We start from the raw sequence: 21,434 nt of genomic DNA, 5'->3' as shown, positions 1-21,434 counted from the left end.
CCACAAAATGAACTGGGAGTCGTGGGGTTAATGAATAATAATGTAAATATTGGCACATATTTAGTGTTTACAAGGGTCTTTTTATCTGAGTACCTACTGCAAGCTATCATGAAGGTGCTGATAAGATAGGTTTTTAAATATATTTTAACTGGAAGGGAAAAGCTATGAGTATATATAAAATGTGGAAACTCGTTATATATTTGTCTATGCTAGGAAATGTCAAATTCAAATAGAAATGGATCCTGAAAGCTGCATGTTGATCCAGAAAACCACAAGTTAACATTAGTACATTTTTTAAATTTTGTTAAATATTTCTTAGTTAGGACTATAGTTGGGAGTTTTGTGACCCACTCACATTGTCATCGTGCCTTGAAGGCTTTTTGGAGATTTAAAGAAAGGCAGCTTGGTGTAGTAAAAGTAGAAGTCAGACCTGCTACTGAATTCTGACTGTCACTAAATGTTTTGGCTGCTGGTAAAGTAGGCTCTGTTTGTTTTATATAAAATTTATAAAAAATATAAATTGCTTGAAATGAGACAATACATGTAAAATTCTTTCATGTAAACTATTATTTATTGGTAATAAATCCTTTCTTTCCCAGCATAATATCTCTCCATTTAGTAAGACAACAAATTACTGATCTGGGCAAGTAGCCCCATGGAATAATCTTGAATAGTATGTTGATGTATAGGGTCCTTAGAAGGCGTTTTCCTCTTCCCCCTACAAAGTTGCCTGAATGGCTTACTGTGTCCCAAAAGAACCCTTTCATTATCTTAAGAGGAATACAGTTCAGAAGGGTCTCCTACCATCAAGAAAATTCTATTTAACTTAAATTCCCTGTTTCAATAGAAATTAGTGTCTTCCTGTACTATTTTTAATAGGGACAGAGCTCCTATTGTAATGATCCATGACAAAACTTTATTGTTGAGTTGTTACTTGGGCCTTTTTTTTATAGGTTTGATGATAATATTATTTGAAATTAAAGGCAAACTCTTGATTAAAAGAAAATATATAGATTCTCCAAGTTAGAAAGGACCTCAGAAACCATCCAATTTTTCCCATACTAGAAATGGAATTTTCACTAGAATATATGCAAGAGTGTAGCCTTCACTTGAAGAACTCTATAAATGATAAATTAGTTAGTAATTACCAACACAATCCAATCTAGTTTAAGGTAGCTCCAAGATTTTCATGACACCTAGCCTAAATATGCTATTTACAGTTTCTAACTATTCATCCCAGCTTTTCCCTGAAGAACCAATAAAATGAGTCTAATTCACAACATAAGTCCTTCAGGTTCTTGAAAAACAAGTTCTCATATATAGAATATTCCAGTTTATTGCAATCTAGGGTTTTTTTAGTGATTTGCTTGGCAAATCATTCTTGACTTATAGTTTCACAAAACCTTAGGTTTTTTCCTAGACCTGTGTCCTCTTCATTTTGTGCTTATGAAACATATTGATATAGTATAAGTATAAGATATTCCATTCATTCCCTTAAGTATGGCGTGATAGAGCACTGACCTAGGATCCAATATCTGGAATATCTGACCTGAGATCCACATAATAGTAGTGTGATCCTGGATAAATTATATAAACTCTCAGTGTTCTAAACAGCTCTTTAAATAATATTCACCTGCATTGGTAAAGGGAGTTTTTTCACCCATGAATTTCTGTAGCCAGTGAAAAGTATTTTTTGTTTGTTTATTTTTGCTTGTTTTGTTTTTGGCTGGGGCAATTGGGGTTAAATGACTTCCCCAGGTTCACTGGGCTAGGAAGTATTAAGTGTCTAAGGTCACATTTGAACTCAGGCCCTCCTGACAGGGCTGGTACTCTATACTTCCTTGGTGCCCCAGGAGTTTCCTGTAACCCTTAAATTTCATCTTGTTAGATTTAGTATGGAACAGTAGGATACTGATTTTATAGATTCTGTTCTCTACTCAGTTCTAAGAAGAACAATTCAACCACCAGCACATCCTAAAAACTCTGGCAGTTTTCAGTAGATATTGTTGTTTTATCCTTCTATGCTAGGCTTGTGATCTATTTCTTGAACTCATCCGATATAGCATCAATTCTCTTTCTCTCCTCTTTACCCAAGTATTCTCTGCCATGTTTCTTTGCCAGTAAAGCGGCAGCTCTTCAAAGGCAGGCTTTTGTAACCTAGCATGTTCAATAAATGGTTATTATTATGTATAATATATATATATATATTTTGTATATGTATATATTTTTTCAGTTACAAGGCATTTTATTTGCAATAACAAAAAACCCAGAACAAAATATGTGTCCAGTGATTGGGGCACATCTGAACAAACTGTGCTTTGTGAATGTAACAGAATACTATTTCATCATAAAAATGAAGAATTCAGAGAAGTGTGGGAACACTTGTCTAAAGAGTGAAGAAAGCAGAGCCAAAAGAACATAAGTGATGACCACAACAGTGTACATAAAGGCAGTACTAAAAGGCTACAAAACTCAAATACAACATTGTTGTTACCAGCAAGCTATTAAAGTTAATCAGCATAATAGGGAGGGAATTAGCCGGACTGTCCTCAATGAATTCAAGTCACCAGACCCAGAAGGAAAACTAAAAGGGTGGGGGTGTGTGTGTGTGTGTGTGTGTGTGTGTGTGTGTGTGTGTGTGTGTTTTAGCCATGGAGCAAATGAAATATGATGGACAGTGGAGCTGAGCTGTTCAATATTTATTTAATTGTATTTTCCCTGCCAAAGAAATCTAGACTGGAAAGGATAGGACAAAAATGACTACTTTTAGCAAGATAGTAAGAGATCTCTGACAATCTCTTGACCTTGTTGGATTCAAGTTAGCAGTTCCAGATGAAAGTAATACTTATAATAAAGTGTAGACCAGTGAGCTGAATTATTACAATTGGCTGAATTTGGAATATATTATTGAAGGGATAGTTAATAAACATTTTAAAAATTACAAAAAGTAATTTTTTATAGATTCTTTAAGATTTTGTCATGCCGGACTAACTTAATTTTCCTAATTTTTTTCTTAAATATCATTGAACTAGTACTTCACAAGACATCTGAGAAAGTCTTAGTTTATTCTTGTGGGCAGATTGCAGAGATAACAGGCTAAACAATATTAGTTAGATAACTTGAGACTTAACTGAATGGCTGCACCCAAAGAGTAGTCATTAGTGATTTGAAGTCAGCTTGAAATCTATCAACAATAATTATCCTTGCTGTGTGCCTGCTAAAAAGGCTGAATTGAATATACAAACAAAGGCAAAAACATGGAATCTGCTCCCAACAAACTCATATTTTAATGGTATAAAGTGCTCTTTAATAGAACGTGTCTGGGACTTATACTTAACATTTCTTATCAGCAACATAGAAAAAAACATAATTAGGTGGTATCCTTATCAAATTCACAAATGACCCCAAATGAGTAGCATGGTTAACATTGGTCTTGTGAAATAGGGCTGTGGCTAGATAGTACTTTATCTAAAAAGGAAGTTGATTCTGGTGGACTATTACTTTAGCATAAATGTGTGTACTTATGCTTTGTCAACCAAAAAAAGCTAATGTACTCTTAGATTGCCTTAAGCACTGGTGAATGAAAGGAAATTATAGTGGAATGTTCCCACTTTCCAGCAGCTTGCTGTTTTAATTTTGTGTTTTTGTCCTTGGTACCTAGCACAGAGTTCAGTCTATAATAGATTCTTCTTGGTTAGATAATTATATTATATACTATATATATATATGCCACATTTTTAAGGAAGGAAATTGATAAGCTGAAAAGTATTAGGATAACAAGAATTGTAAAGGATTTCAAGAATTTGAAAGATATTTACAGTGGCTAATAGAAAAAATTAGGGAAATCTATGTGTGAATTTTCACAGAAGTCAGAAGGGAAATCTGCATTATTCTGTGCATCAAGTACAAATACTGACCAATTGCATCAGTTTTCTGTAAGACTTCAAATCCCTAAGATTTTGATTGCATCGAAAGAGGTTGAATATATGAACTTTTGTGGAAGCTCTTTGTAATGAGATACTGTTGAGCTGAAGAGATAGAGAATGGAAGAAAAGCAGGGCAGAGAGAGACCCACAAGGGCCTGATTTTTTAAGTGAACTAGAATTAGAATAATTAGAAGAGAAGCTGCTGGCCTGGAGGGTGTGAATTTACAGACTTTCTAAAATTTTGCTCATTTCCCTACCTGAATTTCTACATACCTGGATAGAAGAACCTTTCTTTGGATTGATCTGGGAGTGAAGAGACTGGGAATTTGGGAGTACTTATTGAGGTTTCCAATGTTAGATTCATCTTTTTTTTTTTCTTCTGATTTTTATATATATATGAGAGAGAGTTGACTTGAGTGCTCCATTTTCACAGTGGGTTAGAGAGTTCAACTATAATTAAGGTAAACTGTCCCATATTGAGTCCTTTAATCCATAGGAACTTAATACTGGAGTGGAAAATGGGCTATCATTTGGATGATTAATCTGTTTGGGGGTTAAGCTAAACTAGAAACAATGAGTTGCAAAAAAGTGAGTAAATTTAGACCCTGTTTAAGAATAGATTCATATAAATTTTCCTAGCTTTCTCTGACATTGTCTCCTTCATCATTTCTTCATGGTACAGAGAAGTATTTCATTACAATTTCAATTTGTTCAGCTAATACCCAATTGACAGGTACTCTCTTAATTTCCAATGCTTCCCAGAAAAGCTGCTATAAATGTTTTTGTTGTTGTTTGTTATACATGTGTGTCCTCTTTGATCTCTTTAAATGTAGGCTCATTAATGTTACGTACAGTTTAATAAATTTGGGGGCATAGTTCCAAATTTCTCTAGCACTTTTCATAGTTCCACTGACAGTACATTATTGTGTTTCTTTTTCCACAGCCCCTTTATCATTGTCATTTTTGTTTTTTAACTTTTGCCAATAGAATAGGTGGATGGAACTTCAGTCATTTCAGTTTTGTATGTCTTATTATTAGTGGCTTAGAGCATTTTTATATGGCTATTGATAGCTTGGGTTTTGGGGGGGGCGTTTTCCCTCTATAAAGTACTTTTTTTAACCATTTATCTTTGAGCATTGGGAAGTAGTTCTTCTTAATTTGAATCAGTTCTCTCATTTTATTATTGAGGAAATTAAGGTCCCAAAAGGTTCTCCTGCAGATATATCAGAAGTTCCAAAGACAGCCTTGTGTCACTGAGGTAACTGCTAAAGTATAATATTGAAAGGATGAGGTAGTGCTAATATTAACCGACCAAAGATCTACAACATTCACTCTAATTCAATTAATATATATATTAAACAATATATATTATTATTATTTTATATATTATTTATATATATATCTATTCTAGGCAAATTCTGCTAGACTCTCAGGATACAATACATATATGTGTGTATATATTTATATATATATATATATCTGATAGAAAAAACAAGATTGGTAGAGCAGCACATGTCAAGTTTCTAGAAACGTAAAATAGTAGTTCTGAATCAGTTCTTTATAGAGCTTAGAAATGAGATCTTGGAGAAAATTGGAGAAACTTTTTCCCTTCTTTCTCCTCTAATTTTTACTTGATTGATATTGTTTGTATAAAAACTCTAAAATTTGTCATCAAAATTGTCCATTTTAAATTCCAGAAACTTTCCTATCCCACGTTTGGTCATGATTTTTTTAATCCATAGATCTTACATATTATTTCTTTTTTGCTCCTCTTAATTTATGATGTTGAGTTGATGTTGAGACTACCACTCAGTTGGCAGTCTAAGCCTTATTTCTACCAGATAAGATATATTTCCAGTTTTCCCAAAATTTTTTGTTGAATCAATCAGTTCTTATCCTAATAGAATCTTGAGGTTTATCAAATACTAGGCTCCTATGCTATGCTTTTTAAAAAAAGATTATTACTTTTGTATGTTAAGTGCCTTATATGAAAAGGTCTTGGCACAGTGTTATGGGTGAAGAACAAGAATACAGGCAATATGACATGGACTTTGAAAGGGGAATAACATGTGAAGAGGCTGCAGAGATACATTGGACCAAGCTGTTAGTTGTTTTTCAGTCATGTTCATTTCTTTATGACCCCTTTTGCAATTTTCTTGGCAGAAATACTGGAGTGGTTTGCCATTCTTTCTCCAGTTCATTTGACAGATAAGGAAACTGAGGTAAACGGGGTTAAGTGATCCTGGTGTCTTAGGCAGATTTGAACTCAGAAAGATAAGTCTTCCTGACTCCAGACCCAGTACTCTATCCTCTGCACCATCTCACTGCGTGATTTCCATGTGGAAATCATAGAAGATTTTATTTTTGTAATAATAAAGGTTCATTTCAGATTAGAGAATACATTTGTAGGCTCAGTTGGCTTGGTTGAGTGATTTCCTCCAGCTTTGATCACCAGCCCATGAATAGTAGGCAAAGAGATGTTGGTGTATGACAATATATAGTTAAACTGGTTAACTATAGGATGGAGAATGGAAAGGAAGGTAGTGGTAGGTTGAAGTGATTGCATATGACATAATAAAGGGCATTCTGAGTTTAGATCATGAAGATAGGATACTTTTGATCTTCTTTCCTATTTGATGATCTCTGTGACTTCTTATGATAGAATTCTTTTATTTCCCCTTCTTTCTTTTAGAACATCCCTTATAGTTCATCCCTTATAAACTTTTTATTTATTGTATTTATTTTCTTTTTCTCAACTCCTGCATTTGTTTCACAGTTCCTTTCCAGTTTGAGGGAAAAAAAAAATCAAGATCATTTGATCTTAATCAAAGTTCTTAATTTCATTCATGATCCAATTGTTTTCCATGTAAAGTTACACTTTGTTTTTCTTGGCAAATTTTTCATAATTGGTAGAGTTGGCATTTTGGAATATCACATTCCATGATATCCTCTGTTTTTAGTAGATGCCTATAAATCTTGTATGATCCTGACTGTGGTTTTTCAATATGTGGGTTTTTTTTTTTCCCTTTTATCCAGAAGCTTTTAATTTTGGCATTAACATTCCTGAGAGTTTTCCTTTTTTAGGGGGGAGGGAAGGGGTTTCCTCTCTGGGAAAAAAAAAATCAATGAATTCTTTCTGTTTTTATATTTTTTGTGTGTCCTAGGCAATTTTCATTAATGATTTCTTGAAATATGATATCTAGGTGTGTTTTTTGGGTTTTTTTTTTTGTTTGTTTTTTGTCATTATAGATTTCAGGTAATCCATAGTTCTTAAGTCATCATACCTTTATTTGTTTTCTAGGTAATTTGTTTTTTATATGAGATATTTTATATTTTTCTGTTTTTTTCAGCCTTTTGACTTTGTTTTTTAATAATTCTTGTGGTCTTCTCAAATTTAATAATTTAATAAATTAATAATTTGGTCTATTTAGAGAGTTTGTTAACAAATCTACTTGGCAAAGTTCCTAATGAAGGCTTTTTCACTTGTTAAAGGAAAAAAACGGAAAGCTTAGGAGATGATAATTGAACTCATCAGAGCTGATGTGATCACCAATCAAGACAGTATAAAGGCAGAGATTCTTACCCTGGGGTATGTAAACATAGTTTTAAAAAATTATTTTGATAATTGTATGTCATTATAATTTGTTGAAATCTTTGTAATTTAGGTGTTTTATACTTTTAAAAAGCTAGTCATAGTGGCACATGTTTATGATTCCAGCTGAAGGTAATCTGTTGAATTCAGGAATTCTGAACTTCAGAGAGCTCCGATGACCCAGTATATTGCACCCCTGAGAGGAAAGACCTGAGGAGTGAACTGACTCAGGTTGGAAACAGAGCAAGTCAGAGCTCATGGATTAAACAGTAGCCGTATCAAGCCCAAGAAAAGTTTCTGTAGTTCCAGTCTGAGGGAGATAGGGAGATCAGTCTTAGATGAGTCTGTAGATTTTGTGAAGACTACTATAATGACATTTTGACTCACTCCTTGGATTTCCCTATCACTAGTTTGTCTCGTATTCTTTTTAAGTTGAAGGAGAGAGTTGGACATTTCTCCTTTCTCCTCTTGCTTTGCCATATTTACTGGTCTTCATCTGTGATGAAAAAGTTAAGCCCTTAATAGAGTGAAGGGGTGGGGAATATTTTTTTCTCCAAGAAACCATTTGGATATTTATACCATCATTCGTGGACCATCCAAATTATCAACTTGTAGAACTGAAGAAAAGATTGTTGTACTTAGCTTTCAGCTCATCTTTGCCTGGAGTTGCCTTAGGAAATGATTTCATGGACTTTATAAAACCTGAAAGCCAGATGTTCCCCACTGCTGATAGAGGCAAAAGAGAAGAGGGCCCAGGTACAAAGCTTTGAAAGAGATACATAGTGGATAAAGATCAGCTAAAAGCAAAACAAACAAACAAACCCAAAACTGGTAAGGAGTGATCCCATTGGTAGCACTACTAGGAAACCTCAAGAGGAGAAAGAATCCAGGAGAAAAAAGTGATCCTAGAGGTCAAGAGCAATGAAAACTGAGAAATGCCCGTTGGCAATTAAGAGATCTTGGTAATTTTGGGGAGAGTTGTTAGACTTGAAACTAGACATGTTTTTGCGGATTTTTATCCACAAAGTTTAGAAGAGAATGAGAGATGTCTACTGGAAAGGTGTTCAGGTGCCATCTTTCTCAAGCTCTTTATCCACAAATTGAGACATTGAGAACAATAGCTAATGGGAAAGTTTTCTATATCTATCCTCCTAAATTAACCTCCTTAAGTTAACCTGGGAAGGCTTTGCTTAAAAAAACTTTAGTTTAAATTGGACTTCCTGTAACAAATGTTGCCATCAGATTCTTTTTACATAGTATCTTCAGATACTTTCTTCCATGAGAAGCCCATAGTAATTGTTCTCAAGGATACCGGGATCCTCTGTGTGTATGAACTGGCTTACATATTTTAATTGTCTTGGTTCAGGGGTAAAATGGTATTCAGAATCCAGCCTTATTTACCGTACCTTAGCATGGTCCTAATTCCATGGTTCCATGGAATTGTCCAGCACCTCCACAAGTAAATCAAACCAGTTCAGTAATCTGAGCTGTAGCATGTTCTGCAGGAGGAATTGTTGGTGAAACACAGGCCTTGTCATACCTATTGTTCCCAGTCCATGGAATTGTTGTGGTGAAACTGGGCTATATTTATCTGTCTTGAACAGCCAGAGCTTTGATTTGTCATGTGAAGGGAAACTCTGAAGCTGTCTCCACAGCCTCAGTCACTCTCACCCCATAGCCCTATTTAGCTTGCTTAGGCAGAGCTTAATTCTGTGCTTCCCTGAAAACATACAATCACTGGACTATCTTTAGATGGCTTGTGGTGTAACTTCACCCTGAAGGAGACAGAACATTACAGCTGGTTTACATTTTCCTGTACAAACATACACTGGCTTTGAGATTAGGCACTCTGCTCTGTCACGTCTCTGGAACACTGCTCAGTGCTTTATGTTGGGGTAGCTTTCCTGATTTTTTTTCTTTTTTTTGGTGGGGCAATTCAAAGAGAGCTTCAGAATAGGTTTGTAGACCAGATGGTTGGTATATAAATAAGAAAGGGGTAGTGTGGCAGTACTGGAATTTGACACGGTAAATATCCAGGTGTATCTGTGCTGCCTTTGTCAGCCACCTTTACTTTCTCCCCAAACATTGTGCTTTCAATTGGACGGCCTATCTTAGAATAAAGTTGAAGTAGAATTTCTTTTTTCCTTTACTTCCTTCCTTATTGTTGCCATTCCCGTTTTCCACCCCTTTAACTTAATCTCTTGCTTCAGAATTCAGAACCCTAGACAATTTAGTTCACAGAAACAAGATGTACAATAAAAGTATGTTCATTAATAGAGGGTTTTCAAGTTTTTTCAGCTCTTTATTCGGGCAGGCTGTGAAGCCCTATTACAAACCTTTACTGTCCATAGCTTGATAGGAGATCTCCATTTGCCTACTTGGGGAGCTAAGTTGGCTGGTCTGGACTCGGACTTTGATGTGGGTAGTTGGCTTTACTTCTGAGCCAACTCCTCCAAAAACAGGGGGAAAAAAAAATCACAGAATAGGGAAGCATGCCAGGCCATGTTCTTCTACCTACCTTTTCTCTTCATTATCTACCGCCCCATCTGAGCCTTAGTGCCTCAGCTTCAGGATTAGTGTAATTTTAAGTGCACATGGTGGGTATGAAGCTTTTTTTTTTAATCCTAGTAGAGATATTTTCTGAGTGTGTCTACCCATAGGCAGTAAGGAGGAAATATTCCTTGATTAGTCTTACCTATAGATTACTAGATTCAGTTGCTTCACTTTATTGTTTCCCTAATTTATTCTAATGATCAACATCTGTTTTGTTTTTTTTTTAATTTTATTTATTTATAATTTTTCTTGACAGTATATATGCATGATTTTTTTTTTTAAAAACATTATCCCTTGTATTCATTTTTCCAAATTATCCCCTCCCTCCACTCCCTCCCCCTGATGATAGGCAATCCCATACATTTTGCATATGTTACAATATAACCCAGATACAATATATGTGTGTAAATTACCATTTTCTTGTTGCACATTAAGTATTAGATTCCGAAGGTATAAGTAACCTGGGTAGATAGACAGTAGTGCTAACAATTTACATTCACTTCCCAGTGTTCCTTCTCTGGGTGTAGTTGTTTCTGTCCATCATTGATCAACTGGAAGCGATCAAATCTATTTTTAACAGGAACCAAATCCTTTATTTTTAAAGATGAGATACTACTTTCTCTTCTCATCTTGTCTCAACTCTTGATTTTGTTTTAATATTCCCTAAACAGGGAATTAGTCATTAACTTATAATTAGTCCATTTAAATATTCTCAAGTTTTATACCTCTTGTTGCGCTAAAGGGTATTAATTCTCCTTCCAAGTCTTTCCTCCAAATCTCATTTTTTTTTTTCTAATATTTTCCTCTAACATTCTCATTTCATTTATAAAATTATTTAACTTTTCTTTTTAAGCTCTTCATTCATCTCTTCCAGGAATTCTAGTTGGCCTTGTGTTCAATATATTAATTTGAGGCTTTTTTCTTGGAAGATTTGTAGACATTCTCTTTTTTCTGTGTGTTGTTTGTACATCCCCATTGCCTCCCTTGCCCTCCCCTCTCCCTCCTTTTGTTAGCTTGTTTATTTTCTCATTCTTCCATTCTTATTTCTTAGTTTGGCTTAGTGTTAGGGCCAGGTTCTGTGAACTTCAGGAGGGAATGTCTCCATGTGTATTCTCCCAGTTCCTACTGCTGCTTTTTTCCTGGGTATTCTGTGATTTTTAGACATTTGGGAGCAGGCCTGCTCCCAAAGTGCTCTGATCTAGAACGACGTTTAATTGTTGCTTTTAATTCTTGATCTGATTTTCTTTCTTTCTTTTCTACTACTTGGAAGCTCTGTAGTTTAGAATAACTGCAGGTTCCCCTTTGATCTCTCCTCTCTACTCTACTTACTTACTCAGTCCAGGCTGGAAGATATATCAGGGTCCCTACTCCCAAATGATGGCTATAGTTGTCCTCTTTCCTGCTTCTCCCCCAATTCAGACATAGTTTTTCCATTCATTTCTATATGCAGTACTTTCCTCATGCATATAGATCCAGTGAGGGAATTAAATCAACAGGGCTGCTTTTTGTTTCCTGTTTCTCCCCCCGCACAACTTCAAGCTTCTCTGATGGATCTTTGACCCCTTTGGGCTCTCCTATACATCTGTAGGTTTCCTTCAAGGCCTGAACTGGCACCTTCCTGGCTAGACTGTTCCTAGTACCCACAGACCACTGAGTCCTTGTACTGACCTGGACTGGAAAAATGACTCATTCCTTGGATTTCCCTATCACTAGTCAGTTTAGTAATCTTTTTAGATCTTTGTGTGAAGAGTTGTAGGAGAGAGCTGGATTTTTTCCCTTTTTTCCTCCTACTTTGCCATATTTACTGGTCTTCATCTGTGATGAAAAAAAATACAAGAAAATATGTCAGTCATTTTTCTAGTGATCTGGGGTAAGTTGATTATTTTAAGAAAGCAATTTTGAGCTTTTTGTTCATCTTGTTTCAATATATATTTCAGATTTTTTTTTCATTTGAGTTTTTCATACTGAATCAGATTGTGTCTTAACCTGTGAGCCTCAACCCTAAATGGGGTCATGTAAGTAAATGTCAGGGTTGTGAATTTCTCAGGGAAAAAAGGGTTAAGAGTGGAAAAGTTAAAAAAGCCCTAGTCTAAAGGATGATAACTAGTCCTTACATTTGTATTGTGTCTACTATTTGTATTGTGCTAGGCACTGGGGGTACAAAGCAAAAGTGATTCTTCTGACCCTCAAAGAGCTTGTATTCTATCTAGAGAGACATATATACATGTAATTTCAGAGGGACAAGTGGAAGAATTAGGAAAGAGCCCAAGAAATACTGTTTTTGTACTTAAATACAAGATAAATACATTTGTTAAGGAGAGATGGTGATATGACTCGTCCTGTGACTGAAGCATATCAATCCTTAGAATATTTATTTTTACCCAAATTAGGGAAATTGTTTTGATGACTTGGAAGTGAGCTTGATTGACACTAAATAAGGCAGGTTTTGTTGAGTATCAGGTTCTTTAGGCCTTTAACATTTTTAAGACACTGTGGTGCTTCTCTCATTTAGCATGCTTACAGAAGAACTCAGATAGACTCATTGATGCCATTGATGGTACATTTCTTCTGATATGTTTCCAGGGACATTTGTAACTTGCATTTGGCAAACTTTTGTAACTTGCATTTTTGTACTTTGCATTTGGCAAAGTAGTATACAGTCTGTTATTATTTTTAAAATATTTTTAAAAATTTAAAAATTTATTATTATTAATTTATAAATCCAGGAAACACTTCCTATGTACAGTGATCCTGAGTTGCTCACAAGGAAATCCTTCCAGTGCCATTCTTGTTTCCAAGCCAAATTTTTTCTCATCAGTTTTTAGCATTTCAGCTTTGGAGAAACTTAATAGATCCTGGTAAACTTGAGAAAGTATAGGAAAATGATATTTTTTCCTCAAATTCAAATTCAAACTTAACATGAAATAAAATGAATTTTTCTGTACTTAGTAGGACAGAAAAGAAATGTATATAAAACAATAAATCTATAAATTTTTTTATAAAGTATGTTCAACATAGAACTTTAGATTTGTCCTGCTTTGTTTTTGTTTTTTTTTAATTCTTGTGGCACACCCATAGTTTTGTTTTTTTCTTTTCTTCTGTGCATGAAAACCCAAAACCCACAATATTGGTTGCTTTTCCTTCTCTTTCCCTAGGCCTTTTCTTTCTCCTATCTTAACCCCAAATAGAGGAGATCAGAGAAGGAAGAAAGAATCATTATGCAGAGTAAGGGAATTTCTCAGAAACAAACAACATAGGAATTTGTTTTTCTTTTTAATATTATCATTAGTCTATAAATTGTTCTGATTCTGCTCACTTGATTCAGCATTAATTTAATGCAAGACTTTACAGGCTTCTCTCAAACTGTCCTTTCTATCATTTCTTATGGTACAGTAGTTTTCATTACATATAATTTGTTTAGGATTTCCCACTTGATAGGTAATACTACTCTCCCTTTTGTGTCCAATTTTTTGCTATAACAACAACAAAAAAAAAATATATTTCTACATAAGGATCTTTTCTCTCTTTCCTTAAACACTTGAGAGTATGGGTATAGTAATAATTCTTCACTGGGACAAAAGGTATGCACAGGTCAGCATATTTTTGAATGAGCACAGTACTCATTCTGTGTGTGTGTGTGTGTGTGTGTGTGTGTGTGTGTGTGTGTGTGTGTGTGTGTGTAAGAGAGAGATTCTTAAATTGGCACAATTTAATTTAGTTGGCATTTATTTTCTTTTCCTCCCACTTTCCTTCTTTCCAATGGGGGAAAGAGGGGAATCCTTAATATGTAGAATTGAGCGAAATTCCTGAAATTCATCATATACAAAAATATATCTTACTTTGCCTGAATAAATTCTTTATCAGAAAATATCAGAAAATGACTAATCATCAATTCTTTTTTTTTTTTTTTTTTTTTTAAATTTTTTATTTTATTTTATAATTATAACATTTTTTGACAGTACATATGCATGGGTAATTTTTTACAACATTATCCCTTGCACTTACTTCTATTCAGATTTTTTCCCTTCCTCCCCCAACCCCCTCCCCCTGATGGCAAGCAGTCTTATATATGTTAAATATATTACAGTATAATTTAGATACAATATATGTGTGTAGAACCGAATTTTTTGTTGCACAGGAAGAATTGGATTCAGAAGGTAAAAATAACAGTTTACATTCATTTCCCAGTCCTTTTCTGGATGTAGCTGGTTCTGTCCATCATTAATCAATTGGAATTGGATTAGCTCTTCTCTATGTTGAAGAAATCCACTTCCATCAGCATACATCCTCGTACAGTATCATTGTTGAAGTGTATAATGATCTTCTGGTTCTGCTCGTTTCACTCCGCATCAGTTGATGTAAGTCTCTCCAAGCCTCTCTGTATTTCTCCTGTTGGTCATTTCTTATAGAACAGTAATATTCCATAACATTCATATACCATAGTTTACCCAACCATTCTCCAATTGATGGACATCCATTCATCTTCCAGCTTCTAGCCACTATGAAAAGGGCTGCCACAAACATTTTGGCACATACAGGACCCTTTCCCTTCTCTAGTAGTTCCTTGGGGTATAAGCCCAGTAGTAGTATGGCTGGGTCAAAGGGTATGCACATTTTGATAACTTTTTGGGCATAATTCCAGATTGCTCTCCAGAATGGTTGGATTCTTTCACAACTCCACCAACAATGCATCAGTGTCCCAGTTTTCCCACAGCCCCTCCAACATTCATCGTTATTTGTTCCTGTCATTTTAGCCAATCTGACAGGTGTGTAATGATACCTCAGAGTTGTCTTAATTTGCATTTCTCTGATCAATAGTGATTTGGAACACTCTTTCATATGAGTGGAAATAGTTTTAATTTCATCATCTGAAAATTGTCTGTTCATATCCTTTGACCATTTATCAATTGGAGAATGGCTTGATTTCTTATAAATTAAAGTCAATTCTCTGTATATTTTGGAGATGAGGCCTTTATCAGAACCTTTGACTGTAAAAATTTTTTCCCAATTTGTTACTTCCCTTCTAATCTTGTTTGCATTAGTTTTGTTTGTGCAGAAACTTTTTAATTTGGTGTAATCAAAATGTTCTATTTTGTGATCAATAATGGTCTCTAGTTCTCCCTTGGACACAAACTCCTTCCTCCTCCACAAGTCTGAGAGGTAAACCATCCCATGTTCCTCCAATTTATTTATGATTTCGTTCTTTATGCCTAAATCTTGGACCCATTTTGATCTAATCTTAGTATGTGGTGTTAAATGTGGGTCCATGCCTAGTTTCTGCCATACTAATTTCCAGTTTTCCCAGCAGTTTTTGTCAAATAATGAATTCTTATCCCAAAATTGGGGATCTTTGGGTTTGTCAAAGATTAGATTGCTATTTTTATTCACTATCTTGTCCTGTGAACCTAACCTATGCCACTGATCAACTAGTCTATTTCTTAGCCAATACCAAATGGTTTTGGTGACTGTTGCTTTATAATATAGCTTTAAATCAGGTACACTTAGACCACCTTCCTCTGACTTTTTTTTCATTAGTTCCCTTGCAATTCTCGACCTTTTATTCTTCCATATGAATTTTGTTGTTATTTTTTCTAGGTCATTAAAATAGTTTCTTGGGAGTCTGATTGGTATAGCACTAAATAAATAGATTAGTTTGGGGAGTATTGTCATCTTTATTATATTCGCTCGGCCTATCCAAGAACATTGAATGTCTTTCCAATTATTTAAATCTGACTTTATTTTTGTGGCAAGTGTTTTGTAATTTTGCTCATATAATTCCTGACTCTCCTTTGGTAGATATATTCCCAAATATTTGATACTATCGACTGTTATTTTGAATGGAATTTCTCTTTGTATCTCTTGCTGTTGGATTGTGTTGGTAATGTATAAAAATCCTGAGGATTTATGTGGATTTATTTTGTATCCTGCGACTTTGCTAAAATTCTGAATTATTTCTAATAGCTTTTTAGCAGAGTCTTTTGGGTTCTCTAAGTATACCATCATGTCATCTGCAAAAAGTGACAATTTGATTTCTTCATTTCCTACTCTAATTCCTTGGATCTCTTTCTCGGCTCTTATTGCCAAGGCTAGAGTTTCTAGTACTATATTGAATAGTAATGGTGATAGTGGGCAACCTTGTTTCACTCCTGATCTTACAGGGAAAGGTTCTAGTTTATCACCATTACATATGATGTTTACTGAAGGTTTTAAATATATGCTCCTTATTATTTTAAGGAATAGTCCATTTATTCCTATACTCTCAAGCGTTTTTAGTAGGAATGGATGTTGGATTTTATCAAATGCCTTTTCTGCATCTATTGAGATGCTAATCATCAATTCTTTACAATTATTGTTGGTCACAATATTCATCAGCTGTATTTTCAGAGTTATCTTTACTCTAATTCTCTTGTTTTTACTTTACTTGACATCAATTTTTGAAAATCAATTTACTTTACTTGACATCAACTTTTTTCCAAAACTGCCCTTTTCTGAATTTCTCATGACAATAATATTCATTCATTTATAATTTGTTCAGACATTTCCTGAGAGATTCCTCCTCAATTTCTAGTTCTTTGATATTTCAAAAAGAGCTTTTATAAAGAGGTCTTTTCTTTTTCTTTTCTTTTTTTGAAGTCTTTGAGATTGTGTGGCATATTCTCTATTCCTTGTTGTCCTAATAGTTTTCATTGAAAATACTGAATGCCATTGAAATTTCAGTGGGAGCAAAGAGCCTCTATGGAAGAAAATAATACTTATCTTCACAGATTCAGGAATCATCCTATGATGTTATCCTGATGGCCATATCCCATCCTGCATGGTAAAATTAGTCATGAAAGCACCATTATAGAGCAAGGGACATTTTAACACCCAAATCTTTTTGTTGTTGTTGTTTTAATTATATTTGGAATCACTGTGCATTGCACAGATCTGGCAAAATTTGTTTTGTGCTATGATGCTGCAAACAATTGCCCCAACTGTGGGGGACAGCACTGGGGTGGGAAGGAAGGTTAGCTTTGTTTGTAGCAAGATCAGTAGCATTCATAGCTTGTTCCTACCAATCTTTGTTGTATGACAAAGTTAAATCAGTGACTGATTTCCCCTTCCTCCTCATCTTTGATCTATTTGTAAAGTAATACGATGTTTGGATATTTTATTAACCCAATAGTTAGATGGAACTATTTTGTATTTTTTAAAAAGTGATATAGCTATGATAGTTTTTCCCAATTCTTTGAGAATTTGATTTCTTTGGTATGCTTTTTCCCCCATATAGAGCCCATAATTTAAATGATCTTTAAACAATCACCTTGCAATTAATTTAGAGATAAGCCTCTTGGACACATTTAGATTCAACCTTTCCAGCTTGATATAGGGTCTATTAGCACTCATGTACTGCTGTTGAAAATTCAGGGTCACTGCCACTCAGTGAACTATCAGAGGAAGATTTTAGTCTGTAAACTTTCTGGGTATTCATAGCTATCCAGATCTATGTTAAATCACATAAATTACATTTTTATTAAAATACAACCTGTAATTTGGTGCTAATATATTCCTTCATCTTTGTTTTTGTGAGGTAGATGATTGTATCGTAGCAACGAACATTTTGTTAACTGAAACTAATAGTTTTCTTAGTCATTTCTTTCTAAAAGCCTTGCAGATGACTTTTCATTATGAAAGTGCTTGATACAACTACTAGTTGATAATACAGATGCCTTGGAGGCTGTCTAGTTTATTTTTTAAATATAATTTTATTTTAATAGTACTTCATTTTTCTAAATACATGCAAAGATAGATTTCAACATTCACCTTTGCAAATCTTGTGTTCCAAGTTTTTCTGCCTCTTTCTCCCTCCCTTCTCCCTTGAAGATAGCAAGCAATCTGATAGAGGTTAAACATGTGCAGTTCTTATAAACATATTTCCATTTTTATCATGTCTAGTTTAGCTGTTTCATTTTTACAGATGAGGAAATTGAGACACAGTAGTTAGGTAATGCTTTTTACACCCAACATCCTGAGACCAGGATAAATGTGAAAGAACTAGGTTTGGATGTTATCCAATTAAAATAGTTGTATTTGTTTTTTAAAATAACTGCTGGTTTCTGGGAAAGGATTATTTTCTTCTTTCTTAACTTATGATAGGAGGTAGTGTATAGTTAAGTAGACAACCATGACTTGGGTCTTGGACATGGTGTTCCCACTTAACTTGTGCTATGTCTTTAACTTTTCTGTACTTTGTTTGCCAAGCTGGTATAATACATGCATTACCTAAATCATGTTGTTCATTATAAAAATTAAGTTACATAAATGAAAACAACTTTAAAAGTAAAATGCTATTTGGATAGCCAATGAGAAGATAGGGGAAGATAAGCATGAGTTAACCCAGAGATAGAATTTCAGAATGGGATAAATGCTTGGAATTAGAAGGGAAGAAAGGTTTAAGCCACAATTTAGTCTTTTGATTAGAATACTATGCACAGTTTCCACTCTATGTATCATTTGTCCAGGAAGGAACTAAAGCAAAATAGAAACAACCAGTGATTTTTGACATTATAACAAACTATTTCCTCAAGGATGATGGCTCTCATCAGAAGAGTCTTAGTGGATGATTAAAAAATGAACAGCAATTGTCCAAAGAGGTATCTTTTTGGGATACAACTTTTAAAGAGAAATTCATTGTGTGATTCCTTCCAGAAAAACACTTTAATTAGTATGTAGAAAAAGAAATTACAGAGATTAAAGAGAGTGAAATGGGTTGTTAGTAACCTGTCTGGGAGGTAAAGAGGTCAGTGTTCCTGGGATTATCTGTCCTAGAAAAAATTCTTCAGTATAGGAATAACAGAATTAGCATTATTTGCTTCCTTAATTTGGCTCCTGATTGCCTTCTCTATTTAAGTTCAATTGTATATTCTTAGCCATTTTTACAAATATGCCTGTATTGAACGAGATGCTTCTTTCAAGAAAAAAAATCAGGGCCTAGGGATTAAGGAAGACAGAATTTATATCCTATTAAGTGGTGGGCGACATATCTCATGAGCTCTTTATAAGTAGTCAGCTTCTCAGTCTGGTTAAAAGCCTGGGCTTCTCTGTTAGACTTCCCACCTGTCTTCCAGATTCTGTTAACTAATGAATTATAAGGTTCTTTGATATTTTCAAAACTTCATTGAATTCATCATAAGAAGTTGCTTTGAAATGTTTCTGGACTTACATAAACTATATCTTTGGCGATCAGGATTTTCATCTGTCATGTCACAAAGATTGGTATAATGTATTCTATAATAATGAGGCCAGGGAAATGTCAAGCATAATGTCTTGCATATTGAAGACATTTAATTAAATGTATTGTTTAATTAAATGAATGTGTAGATCAATAGATTAAAGAACCCTCTTAGCAGAGCAGTTTGGGAACTGCTATTTTATTCTTGATGCGAAATAGTGTGTAAACTATCAGACATAATCTGTTAGTTTTTTTTTTTTTCCCCTCTTTATTTTGAAGTCATTGTTACATTGGATTATTGCCCTCTCCTATTTGGGAAACCAATATATAATGAAGCAATGAAAAAAAAATCAATAAAAATGATTTTTAAAAAATCAGAATCCCAGTAACACCACTTCAGGCAACCTGTTCCCTTTTTCTCTACAAGCTTTTAAAATCTTTTCACCTGAGTAGCTCTCAATACCATCTCCTCCAGTCTTTTCAGGAGGTTGTTTAGGATGTCACAGAGAAGCAGTGGGACATTGTCACCAAACCTTCTGATTTTGAGGGTCCTTTCCAAAAAGGCAGCTCTTGCCAACCATCCTGAATAAAAAGAAGGCTTCATTCAGGTTTATCATGAAGTAAGTGAGGAAAATGGTAGCATGTCCCTGAGGTTGGTATGTGGCTACAATGAACGTTGGGAGAGGATTGTGTAATCTGGAAACATGATCTCCTTGAGGTTTTGTCATTGTGGTGGTGTTATTGTTGCCAGTAGACCTTTGAGTAAAGATAATAAGAATACAGTTTCAGAAGGAGTAATAGGCAACAAGGGATATGGACTTGTGACATAAGGGTTTAGGAAAAAAAGAACAGCATTTATTATGTAAATTTTCTTCATAAAATAGAAAAAATTCTTCATAAGTAGAAATTTATTTTTGTATTGAACTTTCTCCTACATTCTGCTATGTATATGGTATTGTTCTTTTTTTCCCCTTCTCTCATTTTGTATTTAAATTTAAAATGAAAAAAAATTTAGGAAAATGAAGGAACAGTCAGAATGGAAGAGGGGTGATCAGTAGTTTATGAATACATTTATTTACTTCTCATTCTTGAATCTAATTAGATTGTAAATTCTCTAAGGGCTATGATTATCTTATATCTTCTTCATGAGATCTTATAGACTCACTATACTTACTTATATACTTACTAGCAGCAGTCAGCATTTAACTTGAATCCTCAACTTGTTTTTGGTGAAGTTAGCTGAAAAACCTTCCTGTGATAAGTATGTCCTGAGTCCTTGACTCTGATAATGCTGTAGTCACAAAGTAATTCTTTTATTTGGTAAATGGATGTAGCAGATAAATGTTAGATTGGATGTAGCTACATCTGTTTTGTTCAAAGCTTCTGACATGTAACACTTAAAATTTTTTATAAAAATTTTTTTTCTTGTCTAAAGGGACATTCAATTTTCATAGGTTCAGAGATAGATTATTTGGGTCTCTTGGGTCCTCTGGCTGCTTGACCATCTTTTAGTATCTTTAAAATCATGTTAGAGGATATATAGGAACAGGTGGTGAAGCTCAAATCTCTTTAGTTTGGCTTCTTGTCAGCAGTTTTGAAGAAAAGAGGTAATGAGAGAGTAGATGGAATGCTGTGATTTAAATCATAATTTCAGTTGTGTACTCTGTACCTACTTCTCCCACCTTCTCCTGCTCCCTTTTTTTTTTGTAGTAAATAACTTGGGGGGGGGATGAACAACTAAATATCTTCAAATCATTAAAGTGATTATGAGAGAAATTACTTGTATTGTTTCACAACTCAGCAGGTTTAATGGTTAAAAGTTGAAGGGGGAATTTGTGGGAGGAGCTCCTTAGACTCAGTAGATGAAAGAAGCTATCAATTATAATAGTCCCCAGAAGGAATCAACTGCCTAGCTGTCTAGGGAATTTACAATCACTGGAAATATTAAAGCAGAAGCTAAGCAGCTTCTTGAAGGGGTGGGAGGAGAGAAAGGGGAAATGACAGAATTTCAGGCAGGTATTTGAACCTATTATATTTTAAATTATATTTTATTTATTATTTATTAATTATTTATCATTAATATATATTATTTATTTATTTATTATTATATTTTAAATCAATTGTTCTTAGAGTCACCAAAAATGTGAAGACT

The 21,434-nt window shown here is 34.3% G+C and overlaps 1 protein-coding gene across 4 annotated transcripts in view; it reads left to right on the top strand.

Annotated features, from left to right (window-relative positions):
- Positions 1-21,434, top strand: part of MICAL3 (microtubule associated monooxygenase, calponin and LIM domain containing 3) — a 243,831-nt gene that overhangs the window by 64,155 nt on the left and 158,242 nt on the right. For all 4 annotated transcript variants that reach the window (XM_074266838.1, XM_074266836.1, XM_074266837.1 and 1 more), the window contains exon 2: positions 7,419-7,515. The gene's annotated coding sequence lies outside the window, so the exon portion shown is untranslated. The remainder of the gene's footprint in view (positions 1-7,418; positions 7,516-21,434) is intronic.

The sequence above is a fragment of the Sminthopsis crassicaudata genome, chromosome 5 (assembly GCF_048593235.1).
Source record: "Sminthopsis crassicaudata isolate SCR6 chromosome 5, ASM4859323v1, whole genome shotgun sequence".
NCBI classification, from domain to species: domain Eukaryota; kingdom Metazoa; phylum Chordata; class Mammalia; order Dasyuromorphia; family Dasyuridae; genus Sminthopsis; species Sminthopsis crassicaudata.
The sequence above is the reverse complement of the archived record's forward strand: the minus strand, read 5'-3'. Positions and strand labels throughout refer to the sequence as shown.